At 54.5% G+C, this 15,407-nt stretch overlaps 2 long non-coding RNA genes across 3 annotated transcripts; one reads left to right on the top strand and one right to left on the bottom strand.

Annotated features, from left to right (window-relative positions):
• Positions 1 to 1,031: 1,031 nt before the first annotated feature.
• On the bottom strand, positions 1,032 to 15,010 carry LOC109272286 (uncharacterized). 2 transcript variants are annotated; one of them, XR_008417698.1, is made up of 5 exons: positions 14,902 to 15,010; positions 13,920 to 13,979; positions 5,914 to 8,831; positions 4,557 to 4,792; positions 1,032 to 1,516 (listed from the first exon to the last, which is right to left on the bottom strand). It is a non-coding gene; the product is annotated as an uncharacterized LOC109272286 (long non-coding RNA). The 2 variants fall into 2 exon arrangements; XR_008417699.1 differs by lacking the exons at positions 13,920 to 13,979; positions 14,902 to 15,010 and adding an exon at positions 12,430 to 12,562.
• Positions 13,425 to 15,075, top strand: LOC109272289 (uncharacterized). Its single transcript, XR_002082391.2, has 3 exons — positions 13,425 to 13,653; positions 14,061 to 14,246; positions 14,354 to 15,075. It is a non-coding gene; the product is annotated as an uncharacterized LOC109272289 (long non-coding RNA).
• The last annotated feature ends 332 nt before the right edge of the window (positions 15,076 to 15,407 follow it).

Genomic DNA, 15,407 nt, shown 5'->3' on the forward strand with positions numbered 1-15,407 from the left:
GTGTCCAGTCCATCAGCAAAGCTGCCCGTTCTGGCTCCTGAAGTCTCCCTTGGATCCCGCCCCTTCCTTGGGTCCCTGCTCATTTCCTGCCTGGACTATTGCAGTAGCCTCCAGGTCAGGCCCCCTGCTCTGGCCTCACCCTCCCGGGGCTGTCCCCGACACAGCACCCGCATTCATTTCCTCTGGCCACCGTAACAAATTATGACAAGCTTCGAGGCTTAAAACCACACACATGTATTCTCTCACAGTTCTGGAGGTCAGAAGTCTGAAATCCGTCTTGATGGGTTAAAGTCAAGGTGCTGGCAGGGCCGGTTCCTGCTGGAAGCTTCCAGGAGATGATGTTTCCTTGCCTCTCACAGCTTCCCGTGATCACCTGCATTCCGTGGCTTGTGGCCCCTTCCTTAGGTCTGCTAAGTGTGTCCCTCCAGTCTGTTTCTGTCACTCTCTCTCTCTTCTCCCCGCCTTCTCCTCTTCTGTAGTCAAACCTCCCTCCCTCAGCCTCCATTTAAAAAAAAAATGTGTATTTATTTATTTTTGAGAGAGAGAGAGTGAACGCACAAGTAGCGGAGGGGCAGAGAGAGGAGGAGACACAGAATCCCAAGCAGGCTCCAGGCTCTAGCTGTCGGCACAGAGCCTGACGCGGGGCTCGAACTCATGAACTGGGAGATCAGGACCTGTGCTGAAGCTGGAAGTCAGACATTTAACCAACTGAGCCACTCGGGCGCCGCCCCCTCACCGCCCCCTCCTGCCCCCCCCCCCCCCCCACCGCCAGCTTCCATCTTACAAGGACTCCATGATTCTACTGAGCACGCTCAGATAATCCAGGGCAATCTCCCACCTCAAGCTCTGTAACTAAGTCACAGCTGTGAAATTCCTTTTTGCCTGAGAAAGTTAACATTCATACGTTTGGGGGATTAAGATGTGGGCAGCTTTGGGGGACATCATTCAGCTGACCACTGCCTCTAAAGGGATCCTGTTAGAACCTAACCTGTGTCCCTTGACCCCCTTGACACACCCCCCCCCGCCCCCCAAGTACATGCAAAGCCCTGACACATCCTCTACCTCGTTTCCTTTTCCTCTCCTGTGCCCTCACCTGGCTCCAGCCACAGGCCTCCCTGCTGTGCCTCAACGGTCCATGCAAACGCCTGCCTCAGGGCCTTTGCACACACTGTTCCCTCTACCTAGAACCTTTTTCACTCTGCCTCTTCCCAAGGCTGGTTCCTTGTCACCCTTCAGGCTTCACCTCCTCAGAAAGCCCCTCTCGGACACCTCTCTGTAACAGCCCTTCCGCCTCCTCACAGCCACATTTGCCACCGTCTGAAATGACCCTGGTCTTCTTTCTTGTTTATGGTCCACTTTCCCCCACTAGAGTGTTAGCTCCTGACGACCCAGGAGGGGCTCGTGCTCCTCTGCTGGACCTCGGCACCAAGGACGGGGTCTGGTACACGGTAGGTGCTCAGAAAAGACTTGCTTCATGAATCCGTGGGTTGCCAATTTCAAATGTCCCTCAACGCTGCTGTCAATAAAATACACGTTCACTTAAAGGCATTCTGACCTTCCCAGTGACTTTTTGGTTTGATTTATCTTCCTAGTCGATGATTAAGACACTGCCTTCAGATGTCAAAAGTTGGTGAGGCATCATCTATACTAGGCAAGCAAGGACTCATGTGGGCCCAGAAGAGAGCCAGGGCTCTCCTGAGGACAGGAGCCACCAGGAGCAGCAGTGGCTTCTTCTGATGGAGAGCGGGAGCACGGAGGGGGCCACCTGGGCAAGAGGCGCTTTCTCTCTGTGCCTCAGTTTCTCCATCTGTAAAATGGAGAGCACAACAGGGCTCACCTTGTGGTGGGGACCTCGGTGCTAGGGACACTTGGGACCAGATAATTCTGTGCTGTTGGAGTTAAGCAGCATCCGTGGGTTCCATCCCACCCAAGGCCAGCAGCATCCCCCCAGTCGTGACAGCCCCAAATGTCCCCAGATAGAGCCTAACGTCTCCTGGGGGCCAAGATCGTCCTCGGCTGCCTCCTAGGGCCCTCCTGGGGGTTGAGAGGTGACGTGGGCACAGAGCCTGGCACAGGGCCTGGCGCTCAGCAGCTGCTCGGGGCACGGGAGCTGCTGCTGTCTGGTTAAGAGGGTGGCCAAGCTGGAATCCTGGCTCCGCCACTCCTTAGCAGGTGGCCTTGGGCAAGGAACTGCAACCCCTGAGCCCAGTTTCTTCATCTGAAAAATGGGATAATAATAGCACTCCCTTTCTTGGGGCTCTCAGGAGGGTTAAAGACCATGCCCGGCAGACAGTAAGTGCTCAATAAACGGGAACTCTGACAAATAGGGTGAGGGGTGAGGAAAATGAAGGCTCTTGGAAAAAGTGGGAGTAGAGAAAAGGCACTTTGCAAGTTCCTCCTGGGGTCTCCAGAGTGTGTGCCCCTGACTGACGGGCACACAGAGGCACAGCTGCCCACACCCAGGAGGCTAGCTGGTTCAGCCCCTCAGCCCTGCTGGGCCATTTAATAATTAAGCTGGGAAAGGGGGTGATGAGGCTGGAAGGCCCGCAGTGACCAGGCCTGGCCTTGTTTGGCTTTGGTGACGTGATGGCCCTGGGATCATGGCCTTCTTGAGCCCATAAACAGGGGGCTGGGCCCCGAGACAGGCAAGGCCAGGCCAAGGTCTGTGCTGGTGGCCGGCTGCCCGAGTCATGAAGGGGGTGGGAAGAGAGGTGCTCGGCGGCCGCAGGAAAGGGGTCCCTGTGGAAGGAGGGCTGTTTCTCACGGGGTCGCTTCCCTCCCTCCAGCATCTCTCCTTCCCTGCCCCACCCCCCTCTCCCGTCACCCCCACTTTCTTGTGCACTTACTACGCTCAGGGCTCTGCCCAAACACTTTATGCGGATTGGCTCCCCCCACCCCCATCGGGGAGGGCGTTCTGCCCCCTCCACAAGCCAGTAAGGCTCCCATTGCCCAGGTAAGGAGCCAGAGGCTCCAAGGGCTTGAGTCACCGGGTCTGGAGTCTCCCACGCTAACCTCACGGCCCTGCCCACTGCCCCGCCGCCCCCTTCCCCGTCGTTCCCTCTTTGTCTCTCTGTCTCTGTCTCTGCGTGTGTGTTTCCTTCTCTCTGTTTCTGTATTTCTCATCTCTGCTTCTCCCCTCGCTCTCTCACTGTGTTTCTCTCTCTCCTCTTCTCTCCCCGCCTGGCCTGCCTCTCTCCGACCGCCCCGCCTCGCGGCCCTGTCTCCCTGCAGCCAGCACATTATGTCCCTGGTCAGAGCCTGACGTCAGGCAGGGCCTGGCGGGCGGCCACGGGCCGCTGCCGGGCAGGCGGAGGGAGTGCACGCCTTCCCGGTCCCCACTGCGGTGGCTGCCCGCCCGGCTCCCAGCTCCGGGCTGCAGTCCTCCCGGCCTGGCCTCAGCTGGCCCAAGAGCGGATGGCGCTTGGTGGCCACCTGGCCCGAGGGCCTGGGGGGCTGCGGCCTCTCACATCCCCCTCCTTCACCCAGACCCCACCTGCTCAGTCCCAGCGAGCATTCGTCAACCCGGGGAGGTTTGGAGAGGTGTGAGGGGCGTTCCGGGTGACAGATGTGGGTGACACAGCTGGGGTTTTAGGGGCAGGGACTTGTCATGGGGGTACAGCCAGGCACGATGAAGGAGTGCCCCGCCTGAAATGTAAACAGTGCCCCTGCCGAGTTGGTCTCAGGCCCCATCAGAGCTTGAATAAGTGGCTTAAAAAATGTAATATTTCTTGTCTGGTTTGTTTGGTTTTCCCCCCTCGGATTTTCAAAGCAATGCCATTTCCTTGAAGGACATTTTGAAGGGCATCTGAGCACCCTGGTTTAAAAACAGACTTCGGGGTTAGACCAGCCTCGCCCAGATCCAGCTGTGTGACCTTGGGCCACTGGCTTTACCTGTTGAACCTCAGTGTTCTCATCTATCAAATGGGCATGATAAACATACACGCCTTAGACAGCAACGGCGGGGATGAAGCAAAACCATGTTTACAGAGAACAGTCACCTTTTCTCTTGTCTCCTTTATTCTTCTAATTTTAAATCTAGGAAACACAGAAAAGTACCGAGAAAAAACAAAACAAGGCAAACAAAACAAAAAAACCAAGGTCGCCCAAAGAGAACCGCTCTAAGATTTTCGTGGAAATTCAGCTCAGTTAATGTTTTTATATTGAGATCCTGCTCTGGCCTGCTTTTTCACTTTTCATGAAAATAGAACCCGACTTGCAGTTTTATTTCAAAAGATCTTGGCTTATTTTATTATCATTTTCAAAAAACATACACGCACATTCAAAAGGTTCAAAGGGTGTCCAGCGAGGGGAGAGGCTCTTTCCCACCTCAGCCCCCGGGTCCCCTTTGCGGGAGCAAACACAGTGGGCAGTTTCTTGTGTGTCCTTCCTTCCTCTCCTGGTGTCGAGTCACCTTTAGACCCGTGATTCCTAACCCCTCTCTTCATCTGGGTTTTGTTTGTGTGCTTTAATTTACTCAGTTGCAAAGCATGACGGTACCAAAAACCGAGAACATACAGACCATCAAAAGGAAAGGGAACATGAGGAAAGAGAATTACCTGAAACCTTACGACCCCTTCGACATTCTGGAGTCTACCCTCGCAGGCTTCTTCTGTCCCTTGACGTCTGGGCACCAGGCATCTTTTCTTCTTAGCGCTGACCCACGTTGCTGATGATGTATTTGTGTACTGATCTGATGACCCTCTGCCTTCCCCCCTGTGTCGTGAGTTCCAGGAGACAGGGACGGCCATGCCTGGGTCCCCCACACCCAGCAGAGTGCTGGCACACAGTAGGCCTGCAGTGGACAATTTCCAAATGAGTGAATGAATGAGTTTACAAAAGGGATTGTACAATATATGACACTACCCCGTGACCTATTTACTCACTTACTCACTTACTTACTTACTTACTTATTTATCTTACTTAACCTACCGGGTACATCTTCCCACATCTCCAGCTAGACAGCAAATCTCCATTTTTCATGTCTACATGGAGACACCACAATAAACGTCTTTTTGATGCTGGCCAGAAGCTTCTGCCCCTAACTGGGAAATTCTTTTTCAAAAGCAGATTTGTTAACAAATCCCATATGATCCTCCTGTGCCCCAGCCCTTTGGCCATTTACTTTCAGCCTGACACTTCACTGGTTTTGTGGGCCCATTGTTTTCTGGGACAAGTCAAGATTTACTGTCTGCCCCCGACATCATGTTTTTCCAGAGAGGCTTAGGAGTCAAGAACTCATCCCACCCCCACCCCACTGTTTCCGACCGTTAAGGGCTCTGTGGATTTGTTGAAGTTGGGAAATGGTGTAACCCTTGCCTCCCTGGCTGTCTCGTTGCAAAGAGCACACACCTCGCTCGTTCGTACCTCAGGGCCTTTGCACTGGGTGTTCCCTTGCTTCCCACAGATATTTACTCAGCTTCCCTACTTCAGGCCTCTGATCAAGTGTCACCCTCTCAGAGAGTACTTGTGTAACCATTTTTTTCTAAATTAGCATCTCTTATCCAGTTTTACGCTTCTTCATAAAACATTTATCAGTATCTGGTATCCTATCCTATCCTATTAAGTTATATCAGTATTTTGGGGTTTTCTTATTCACTGTTCATCTCCCCCACTTTGAGGGAAGGAACTTAGTTTTCCTTCTCTCCTACAGTATCCCCAGGACCTCAAACAGGGCACGAGCCTTGTAGGTGCTCAGGAAATACTGGCTGCATCAGTAAATGTTAATTTCAGGATTCCAAGCTTCCTTCCGAGGCTGAAGATTGATGGCCATCATTCATTCGTTCATTCAAGATTTATCTCTTGAGCACCTAGTGTGTGCCAGGGCCTGTCTGGGTGCTGGGAGTACTACACTGGGTAAGGCAGACGGGCCCTCCTCTTGAGGGATGTGCTCACTGGTCTGGGCGACGTACTCACATCAGGTAATGACATCCAGGTGGACTTGTGGGTAGCGGGCCGAGGGGCGAGAACCAGGCTTGCGTTCTGATAGACGTGGGCCCCCGGCTCTGCCGCATCCCTTGCAGAGCTGGGTAAACTGCCAGGGTGACACCAGTGGTCCTCTTTAGTTCTGCCTACTGTCCTTTCGGGATAAGAGGAGGAGAAATGAAAAGTGATGGCAGAAGGCTTTCCGTACTCCTCCCCAGCCTGGCGGGTCTTTGCCTAGTGAGCTCAGCTTCGCCCTGCTTTCTGGCCACGCCTCACCTTGCGTACCCGCTTCAGGGAAACTCCTTCCCTAGTGGCCACACTCCCGGAGGGAGATGCCAGAAAACTCACTTTCCCAGCCTCCCTTGCAACTTGGGGCAGGCGTGGGGTTTGGGCTTCACCAGTGAGACAGGCCTCCTTGAGATGTGCCGTTAGAAGAGATGGGCGGGGGGGGGCGCCTCGGTGGCTCAGGTATAGTTAAGCGTCTGACTTCAGCTCAGGTCATGATGTCACGGTTCCCGAGTTCGAGCCCCGTGTCAGGCTCTCTGCTGTCCGTGCAGAGCCTGCTTTGGATCCTCTGTCCCCCTCTCTTCCTCTGCCCCTCCCCCCGCTCATACTCTCCCTCTCTTTCTCTCATAAATAAATAAATGAACATTAAAAACAGAAGAGAAGGACAGGAGGGGAGGTGTGGAGGAGAACGCACTGTGCATCTAGCAGATGCAGTGGGAGGGTCCTCAGCAACAAAGCAGGCTCCTTGGGCAGCTCGTACCTGGCTGCGTAGCCTGCCGTCCTGACTTGGGGCCCACCTGGGATAATGGCTATGAGTAGCAGGAAGTCAGAAACTACCTAAATGCTCAATGACCAGGGAACGGTTGAGCTAATTAGGTGGTAATTCCTAAAAGAATTAGAGACAATTCCTCCAGCAAAATATTAGTGCAATACTCAGGATTAGGTTCCTCTTTGAGCGGCTAAAAGCCCAAGATGCCAGGGGCTTAGATGAAACAGAAGTTTGTTTCTCCCTTATGTAAGAGAAGTGTGGAGGCGGCAGTCCAGGGCTGGTAGGGTGTCGTCATAAATTCGTCAGGGATTCGCGTGTCTTTTCTCTTGTTGCGCCACCATGGCCCAAGATGGCCACTCAGATGCTGGCCATCACATCTGCATTCCAGGCAGCAAGGAGGATAGGAAGAAGAGCAGGCACCCTCGCCCTGAGGACACTACTTAGAAGTTACTTATGTCTCATTGGCCAGAACTGAGTCACATGGACACAGCTGGGAAACGTAGTTTTTTTTTTTTTTTCTTCTGGGTGGCCACGTGCCCAGCTAAAACTTGAGATTTCTATTATGAAAGAAGAGGGAGAGGTCAGGGGAATGGAGGAGAAACTGGGGTCTCTGCCACCATCGGCAACAATTACAAACAACGTCCAAGAGGATTTTGTAACAACACGAAAAAAAAACCAGCTTCGTAGTTTGGGGAATGCAGGATTTGCAGTTGTATAGATCGTGAGACTGCAACTTTGTGACAAAACTTCAAAACAGAGGGAGCTCCTCAGGGGAAGAAGCTGCTGAAAGGTGGGCCTCTGTGGGAAGTCCGGTGGGACATTTTATTTTTTTCTTTGTATTCTGCATTTTCCAGGTCGTTGATAATTGAGCACATTTAACTTCCTAAAAGAAACAATGCTGCGCACGTCACAGAATCTGCTCGAGCCAGTATTCGTGCCCCGCAAGTCTGTTCTCGAACGTGCCAAGGCAGCCAGATGGGAAAAGCAGAAATGAGACGACATCCAGTCCCAGACAACATGCTTGGGACCGGGGAAACGCCCAAGGAACCCGCAAAAATTGGCTCGGAAGAGAGGGGCCTGGGACGTGTCACAGGTTCAGATCACAGCGCTCCTGGAGTGTCCGCGCCCCGACCTTGGCCAGACCGCGAATCTCACCTCTGCACAGTGGAACCGTCTCCAGCTGGGAGGGGCTGCAGGAGGAGGTCGCTTCCCTGAAGTGTGTGCACCAGGGCCCTGCACAGAGCAAGCTGTGGAGCCCAGCTTCTCAGCCAGGGGAGGGGTTTCGCCCCCCAGGGGACACGTGGCAACCGGGGGACGGGGGCTGTGCTACCGATCCCAGGGATGCTAACAGTCTACAATGCGCGGGTCAGACTCCCGCTGCAAAGAGTGATCCGGTCCCAGTGTCAATAGTTCTGAGTTGAGAAATCCTGCTGTAAACACACATCAGCTGTTACCGTTATCAGGCTTGTTTCCTGGCTGTCGCTGTCGTGAGCTGCACGGCAGGGGTCAGCTGTGTCGCATACCTGTGGACACGCGTGTTTGTGCGGGACGGGTGTCTAGGCAGGACTTTGCCACAGCACCCCTGCTCTGCACCCGCACGCTGTGGCCTCCGACTGTCCCCGAGGGGTCTTCCGCAGCGCATCTCAAGCTCTGTGCTAGGAAGCCGGGGACTTGTCTCTCCCCCCGGGAGCTGGGAGAAGGAGCAGGGTGGCCCCCGGCCCTCAGTCCAGGGACTAACAGCGTGGCCGCTGCTGGTACCTGTGGGGTTTGCAGGACGTGTCCCCAGAGCTTGCTCTCTGGTGGGCACGCTGCTCAGCTCATTCCCCCCTCCTGAAACCCGGGGGGCGGGGCAGGGAGTGCTACCCGCTCCGTGTCCGAGATGAGGAGGAGGCAGGCCGCAAGGCGGTGCAGGCGTCGGCTGGCCCCAAAGCCAGCACACTCTTCCCAGAACTCACTGCCCCGCTCAGGGGTTCTCCACCTGGCCGCTTATCAGAATCACCTGGGGAGCGCTGGCCCGGCGAGGCCAAGCTTGGTTCCGGAACCAAACACATCTCGACTTGAACCTTGGCTCTTCCTCCTCCTGGCTGTGGGACCTGGGGTCAGTGGCTGCCTCTCTGAGCCTCAGGTTGGTCCGCTAAAAAAGAAAGATTAGTATTAGTGACTAGCTCAGAGGGTGGCCGGGAGGTTCAGTGAAATGCCCTACATCATAGGCTGCACATGGGGCCAGGTATACAGTAAGCACTCATTAAGTGTTGGCTTTTATTTTTATTTTTGGAGCAGGGCTGGGGCATGTGTGTGTGTGGGGGAGCCATTTAAGCTCTTCAATTGATTCTAATGCATCCAGCTAGTCATCTATCCATCCATCCAACCATCCATCATCCATCCATCTACGTTCCATCCATCCATCCATCCATCCATCCACCATCCATTATCTACCCATCCATCAAACTATCCAATCATCCATCCATCCATCCATCCATCCGTCCATCCACCCGTCCACCCACACATGCATCCATCCATCCCTCTACACATCCATCCATCCATCCATCATCCATCCATCATCCATCCATCATCCGCCTATCCATCCATCCATCCATCCATCATCCATCCATCTACGTTCCATCCATCCATCCATCCATCCACCATCCATTATCTACCCATCCATCAAACTATCTATCCAATCATCCATCCATCCATCCATCCATCCGTCCATCCACCCGTCCACCCACACATGCATCCGTCCATCCCTCCACACATCCATCCATCCATCCATCATCCATCCATCATCTGCCTATCCATCCATCCAACCATCCATCATCTATCCATCTACGTTCTATCCATCCATCCATCCATCCATCCACCATCCGTTATCTACCCATCCATCAAACTATCTATCCAATCATCCATCCATCCATCCATCCATCCGTCCATCCACCCGTCCACCCACACATGCATCCGTCCATCCCTCCACACATCCATCCATCCATCCATCATCCATCCATCATCCATCCATCATCCGCCTATCCATCCATCCAATCATCTATCTTTAGTTACTCAACCATTTATTTGACACAAACTATGTGCCCGACTGGGCCCTGAGGACACAGAAGTGATCAAGAGAAAGGCCTGCCACTCACGGAGTTGACAATTATCAGTGCTGGGAGAATAGACAAGAAAATAAGTGACAATAAGGGAGTGAAGTCACAGAGTATAAACCGTTGGACACATTAGTAGGTAGGACGGTGCCATAGTGGGGGACGATGGGATGATGCTTCTCCTCCAGATGGGGTGAGAGGCAGGTATCTCCCGCCTGCAGTTCCAGACCTCCCTCCACCCTGCTCTGTGTCTCAGAGCAGATCTGGGGGGACAGCGCCCACCTTAGGAGCCCACGCTTCCCCGAGGTAGATGCCAGAAAACTCATTTTCTCAGCCTCTCTTGCTGGATGCAGGCGCGACAGCCAGGAGGCCAGAGAGGTAGGGGTGGGAACTGAGGTTCGGACAGGGCAAGGGGGTCGTGTGAAACCAGGTAGCTGGGCAGCGGGGGAGGCTGGATTTGAACCCAAGTATACTGGACGTCTCAGTCCGATCCCCTCACTGGTTCGTGGCCCTCACTGTGGGCGACTGCATTGAGTTGACGGGAAGAGATGGGAAAGTTGAGAAGTTCAGCCAGCATCACGTGCGGAGGCCCGGCTTACTGTTTACCAGTCACCTACTGTAGTCCAGGCCTGACTCATAATCACGGGCTCACCACAACCCTACAAAGCAGGGTGAGCAAACCGGGATTCAGAAAAGTCAGGTAAGTCACCTGAAGTCACACAGCAAAGGAGTCAGTAGACCCCATTTACAAGAGGACCCACTGAAGGGCGTATGTCTGACTCTCTGACCACACTGGGAGCAGCCCAGGATCAGAGTCCACATCGGAAACTTCTTTCCACTTCCAGACCAAACCCGGGGGCGCTACCTACGGCAGGCTTTCGAGAAGTAACGGAAACGTGCAAGAAAGCATGGCCAACTTACAGGGATTCGCTTGCACGTTTCAGAGGCTCAGAGGTTCCTTCTTCTCCCGTTTTTTCTCCTCAATACCTTTCACTTGGAAACTCTAGCTGAGTCATTCTTTGGATCCATTTTAGCTCTTCTAAAATGGCGGCTTGGTGCGTGCGTGGAGGGGGCAGGGCGTAGAAAGCACCATTTCCCGCACTCTCAACCTGGACGCTAGTCTATCCACACATCTTCCATTTCTCCATTTATCTATCTGCCGCCCATCTACCCACCCACACTTCCATGCACCTATCCCATTCATCACCCCGTGCAGCCTTCCATTCTTCCATCGATCAGTAAATCCAATCCCCACCAGCCCATCCCTCCCTCCCTCCATCCATCTACAAACACCCACCGAGCATCTCCCTTGGGCTAAGCCCTAGGCTGGGCTCAGAGGCACTAGAAATATGATTTGCTCCTTGACCTCATGGAGCTCCCAGTGCAAGAGGCAGCTCTGATGGATGGGAGGAAGGGCTTGTTCATTCATTTGTTCCACACCCGTTCCCTGCTGCCTCTTACGTGTCAAGCGGTGTTAGACCCTGGGGAACAAAGATAAAGGAGACGGGCCTTGGGCTCCCATCCTAGTGAAGAGGCAGTAAATATGTGCCTAGACAGGAAGTGCTTGTTCAATAACAGTTTTGTTCGTCTGCACACGTTTCCTGATGCCTCCCACATGGCAGACCTTGGCTTTGGGGATCTCGAGATACAGAAGCTTTATTTCTCTTGTCCACTAGGGGCACGGTCCAGTAGAGAGTTTCCACAGGCTGTGACGTAAGCTGCTTTCAGGGTGTGAGGAGGACCCCAAGAAGCAAGGACGTGGCCTAGGGAGCTTCCTGGGGGGGAAGTGGGTCCAGGTCTGAGCCTCAAGGATCAGCTGGGGTCTGCCAGTTAGCCCCGCTCCCTGGGATCCCCGCAGGCTTCTTTCTCCCCTTCTGCAGAAGGTGAAGGTCAGACTCAGGGGCCCCCGCAGACCCGGGCAGCCCCCCCGTTTTTCATTTAAAAATTTTTTTAATGTTTATTTACTTTTTGAGAGAGAGACAGAGAGAGACAGAGTGTGCGTGAGGGAGGGAGGGGCAGAGAGAAAGGGAGACACAGAATCCCAAGCAGGCTCCGGGCTCCGAGCTGTCAGCACCGAGCCCGACGCGGGGCTCGAACCCACAAACTGTGAGATCGTGACCTGAGCCGAAGTCGGTCGCTCAACCGACTGAGTCAGCCAGGCGCCCCTCGGGCAGCCCTTCTGAGGCTAGGACTCAGACCCTGTCTCAGGGCAAGGCCCTGGACAGCTAGCCGGACGAACCTTGGAGACTGTCCCGCAGTGACCAAGGTCCACTGGTGACATTGAGGTTGTTTGTACGAATGTGCCCCATTCTCCTAGGGACTCTTGTTTACAGAAAAAACCAACTCTGCTGACATGACTGATGGTGTGGTGAAGGGGTGGCTGAGAGTGTCCAGCCGCGCACGGTGCCCTGGGGAACAGAGATACTGGTGCCAGGGGGAGGGGAGGGGCAGAGGTGAGGCTGGACTTGGGAGGCAGGGGCCAGATCACGCGGGACCTCACAGGCCTTAGGAAGGGCTCAGGGTTTGATGTGGATGGTCGCGGGGAGAATTTGAGCCGGATTCCAGTGGGTTAAAACATAAGCATCGAAACCTCCAGATTAACTCATGTGCTCATTCATTCACCCAACCGATACCTACTCAGTTCCAAGCACCGTTCCAGGCACTGGGGAATCAAGGGTGAACAGAGCAGCCACAGGCCTTGCCTTCTTGGGACCAGAGGGGACACAGACCCTAAATCAAGTAGCCACACAATGAAGGGCAGACAGTGAGGAGTGCTATCAGGGAAGGCTTCTTGCGGGTGACACACGAGAAGCTGGCTTAATACTTGATTCAGCCAGTGTGTCAGGTGCTGTGCTGGGTGAGCAAGGAAGACGGAGTCCCTGCCCTCAAGGAGCTGACGTTCCGGTGAGACAGACACACCCATAGACAAACAACAGCAACTGGGGGCCTGCAGAACCAGGGAGGACTTCCTGGAGGAAGGGGGATGAGCAGGAGTTAGTTAGGTGAGGGACTGTGAATGGGGGTGAGGGAGGGGCGGGTAGGTGTCTCTCCAGTGACCTGCTGGCCTCAGGGGGCAGGGGGAGGTGGGAGAAGATGCCACGGTCGTGACTCAGTGGCTCGAGGGCCAAGGCCGGGGACACAGGGAGACGCAGGGTATTCTCTGGGGCAACCTGTCTCTCCATCTCCGTCCCTGTCTCCTCGTTCTGTTTCTCTCATTATCTGTCTGTCTTTCACGGTCAGATACTAACTGGTCTTGGGAATCTCTCAGTGTCTCTTGGCCCGTTTCTCTTTTTTTTCTACGCTCGGGTCATCTTCGTGAGATGTCAGTAAGAGACAAGGATACTGGGAAAAACCCCGAGCGGGTGGGCAGGAAGCGAGGTCAGGGGCACAAGGACAGCTGAGCACAGGGACAGGCGGTGACTGAATGTTCTGTTTTGGAAAGACGGCTCTGGTCAGGGGCGAAGGTGGCTGACCACGAAACCCGATAACCTGGCCAAACACGGCTGCAGCCAGCCCTCTGGCCACAAGCCCCGTGACCAGTGGGTGCCGTGCAGAATTTTCCCGGAGGGAGGGGAAGAAGGGGGAAAATGGCCCACGGGCAGCTTGTCCTCGGCAAGTGGGCCCAACACGAAGGGATGGAAATGAGGGAAGAGCGAATTCTCAAGCGAGACCTCAGTGCGGCTTGTCTCCACACGCTCTTCGAAAAGGGTCAACGCATCCCGAGGCCCTTACTGTGTGCCAGGCATTCAGTCCCCGCTCACTGTCTCCAGCAGAGCATTCGGGTTCAAGACCATGGACTCTGGAGCCAGACCACCTGAGTCTGAACGCTGGTTTTGCAAACTCCCAGCCCTGTGACCCTGCGTAAGTTACTGAGCCTCTTTCTTCACGCGTGAACCGGGGAGAAAATAGCACCTGTCTCATACGTTCGAGGTCAAGTTTAATATTAGTTCATACGTGTAACAAAGTAAGTGCTCAACAAAATGCAAGCTGTTAGCATTTCAGCCTTGTGATTGCAGAGCTCATGCTCAGGGGGCAGAGGGAGTCACGTTCAAACCCCTGCTTCACCACTTCTTAGCTCTGTGACCTCGGTTACGGCTCATTACCTCTCTGGCCCTCTCTTTGCTTACCTGTCAAGGGAGGGTGATCTTAGTTCGCACCTCAGCAGGTGGTTGAGAGGGTCTGTGTACCTGCAAAATAGACGGGAAGCACTCACTCCACAGGCGAAGGTAAGTCCCAAAGAAGTTCATTCTTTTCCTCCATGTGTCCAGCAGGCTCCAGGGCCCCCGAGCACCTACGATGTGCTGGGTCCTGTGCTCTTTCTGTCCTGGAAGGCAGCAGTGGGCAGCTGGAGAGGGAGCGAGCCCTCCTGGTGCACAACTTTAGACCTAACAACAGCCTTCCGGTGCAGGCAATATCAACCCATTTCACAGAGGTGGAAACTGAGGTCTGGAGGGGTAAGTCAGCTGCCAAGGCCAGAGGTTTGTGAATACCGGCTCCTCGGAGCTGCTTCTGACCCAAGGTCCTGTGACAACCCCACCCACCACGTCCTCTGTCATCACAGGCAACTAGGACCTGAACCTCTCTCACACACTTGGCTGTGTCCCCTGCCTTGGAATCTCCAGCTGGCCCAGAGCTCACCTCAGAAATGTTGGGTGTACCAGACAGAAACTGCAAACCCGAAGGGTTGTGCTGTCCCCAAATTAACCTTCCCCAGCCCTGGCTTCCTTATCCTATGCCAGCCAGCTGGAGGCAATCGATGCGGCCATCAAGTCCCTGAGCACTCCCTTCACCACCAAGGCGAGAGGCAGGTGACAGGTGCAGAAAGGGACGGAAGGGGGTCTCGGGGTCCAGAGCCCCAGGTGCTCATGGCTGGCCGTGTGACTTTGGACATGGCGCTTCCTCTCTCTGAACCTCAGTCTCCTTGTCTACAGAATGGGCACAATCATAGAATCCACCCCTTCGGCCGATATGCAGAACAGAGAGAGCATGGGCACAGCATGAGGCACGGGGCAGGTGCCCAGAAAATGACAACCGTCCTTACTACGTGGAAGGGGTGGCTGAAACTCTTTCCCCCAACCCCAGTCCCTCAAGCCCAGTTTGGCTTCTTACCGTCAGTGGTGAGCTCCTCGTGAGACAGTAGAGTGGTTCAAAGCACGAGCCTTGGACTTGACCGCCTGGGGTCAAATCCTGCCTTTGCAGCTTGCCTCCTGTGTGATCCCAGGCAAGTGATTTCACCTCGATGGGCCTCAGTTTCCCCATCCATGAATAGAGGTGATAACAGTTCCCATCTTTCTGCGATGTTGTGATGATCGAATGGGTTCGCGGAGGTCAAGGCTGGGACCCTGCCAGGCACACAACGAGAGCCGTGGGAGGGTTTGCTGCTCTTCAGACATTGAAGGGAGAATCGATCTGGTGGGTTCTGCACAATTCACAAAGCACTCGGGGCCAGGGATGGAGTAGGGAGCTGGAGGAGAATCCTGACCCGAACCAGGAGGTTCAGATTTTACGAAGCAAGGCCCATCGTATCGGGGAAGGGCTCTGTGCGGGTCCCTGTGGCCCGGGGAAGGGCTGCCCCACACCCACCCTCCCGTGGGTGCCCGTGTTTGGGCATCTCC

Source organism: Panthera pardus, unplaced genomic scaffold (genome assembly GCF_024362965.1).
Source record: "Panthera pardus isolate Hobbes unplaced genomic scaffold, ASM2436296v1 HiC_scaffold_25, whole genome shotgun sequence".
Classification (NCBI taxonomy): domain Eukaryota; kingdom Metazoa; phylum Chordata; class Mammalia; order Carnivora; family Felidae; genus Panthera; species Panthera pardus.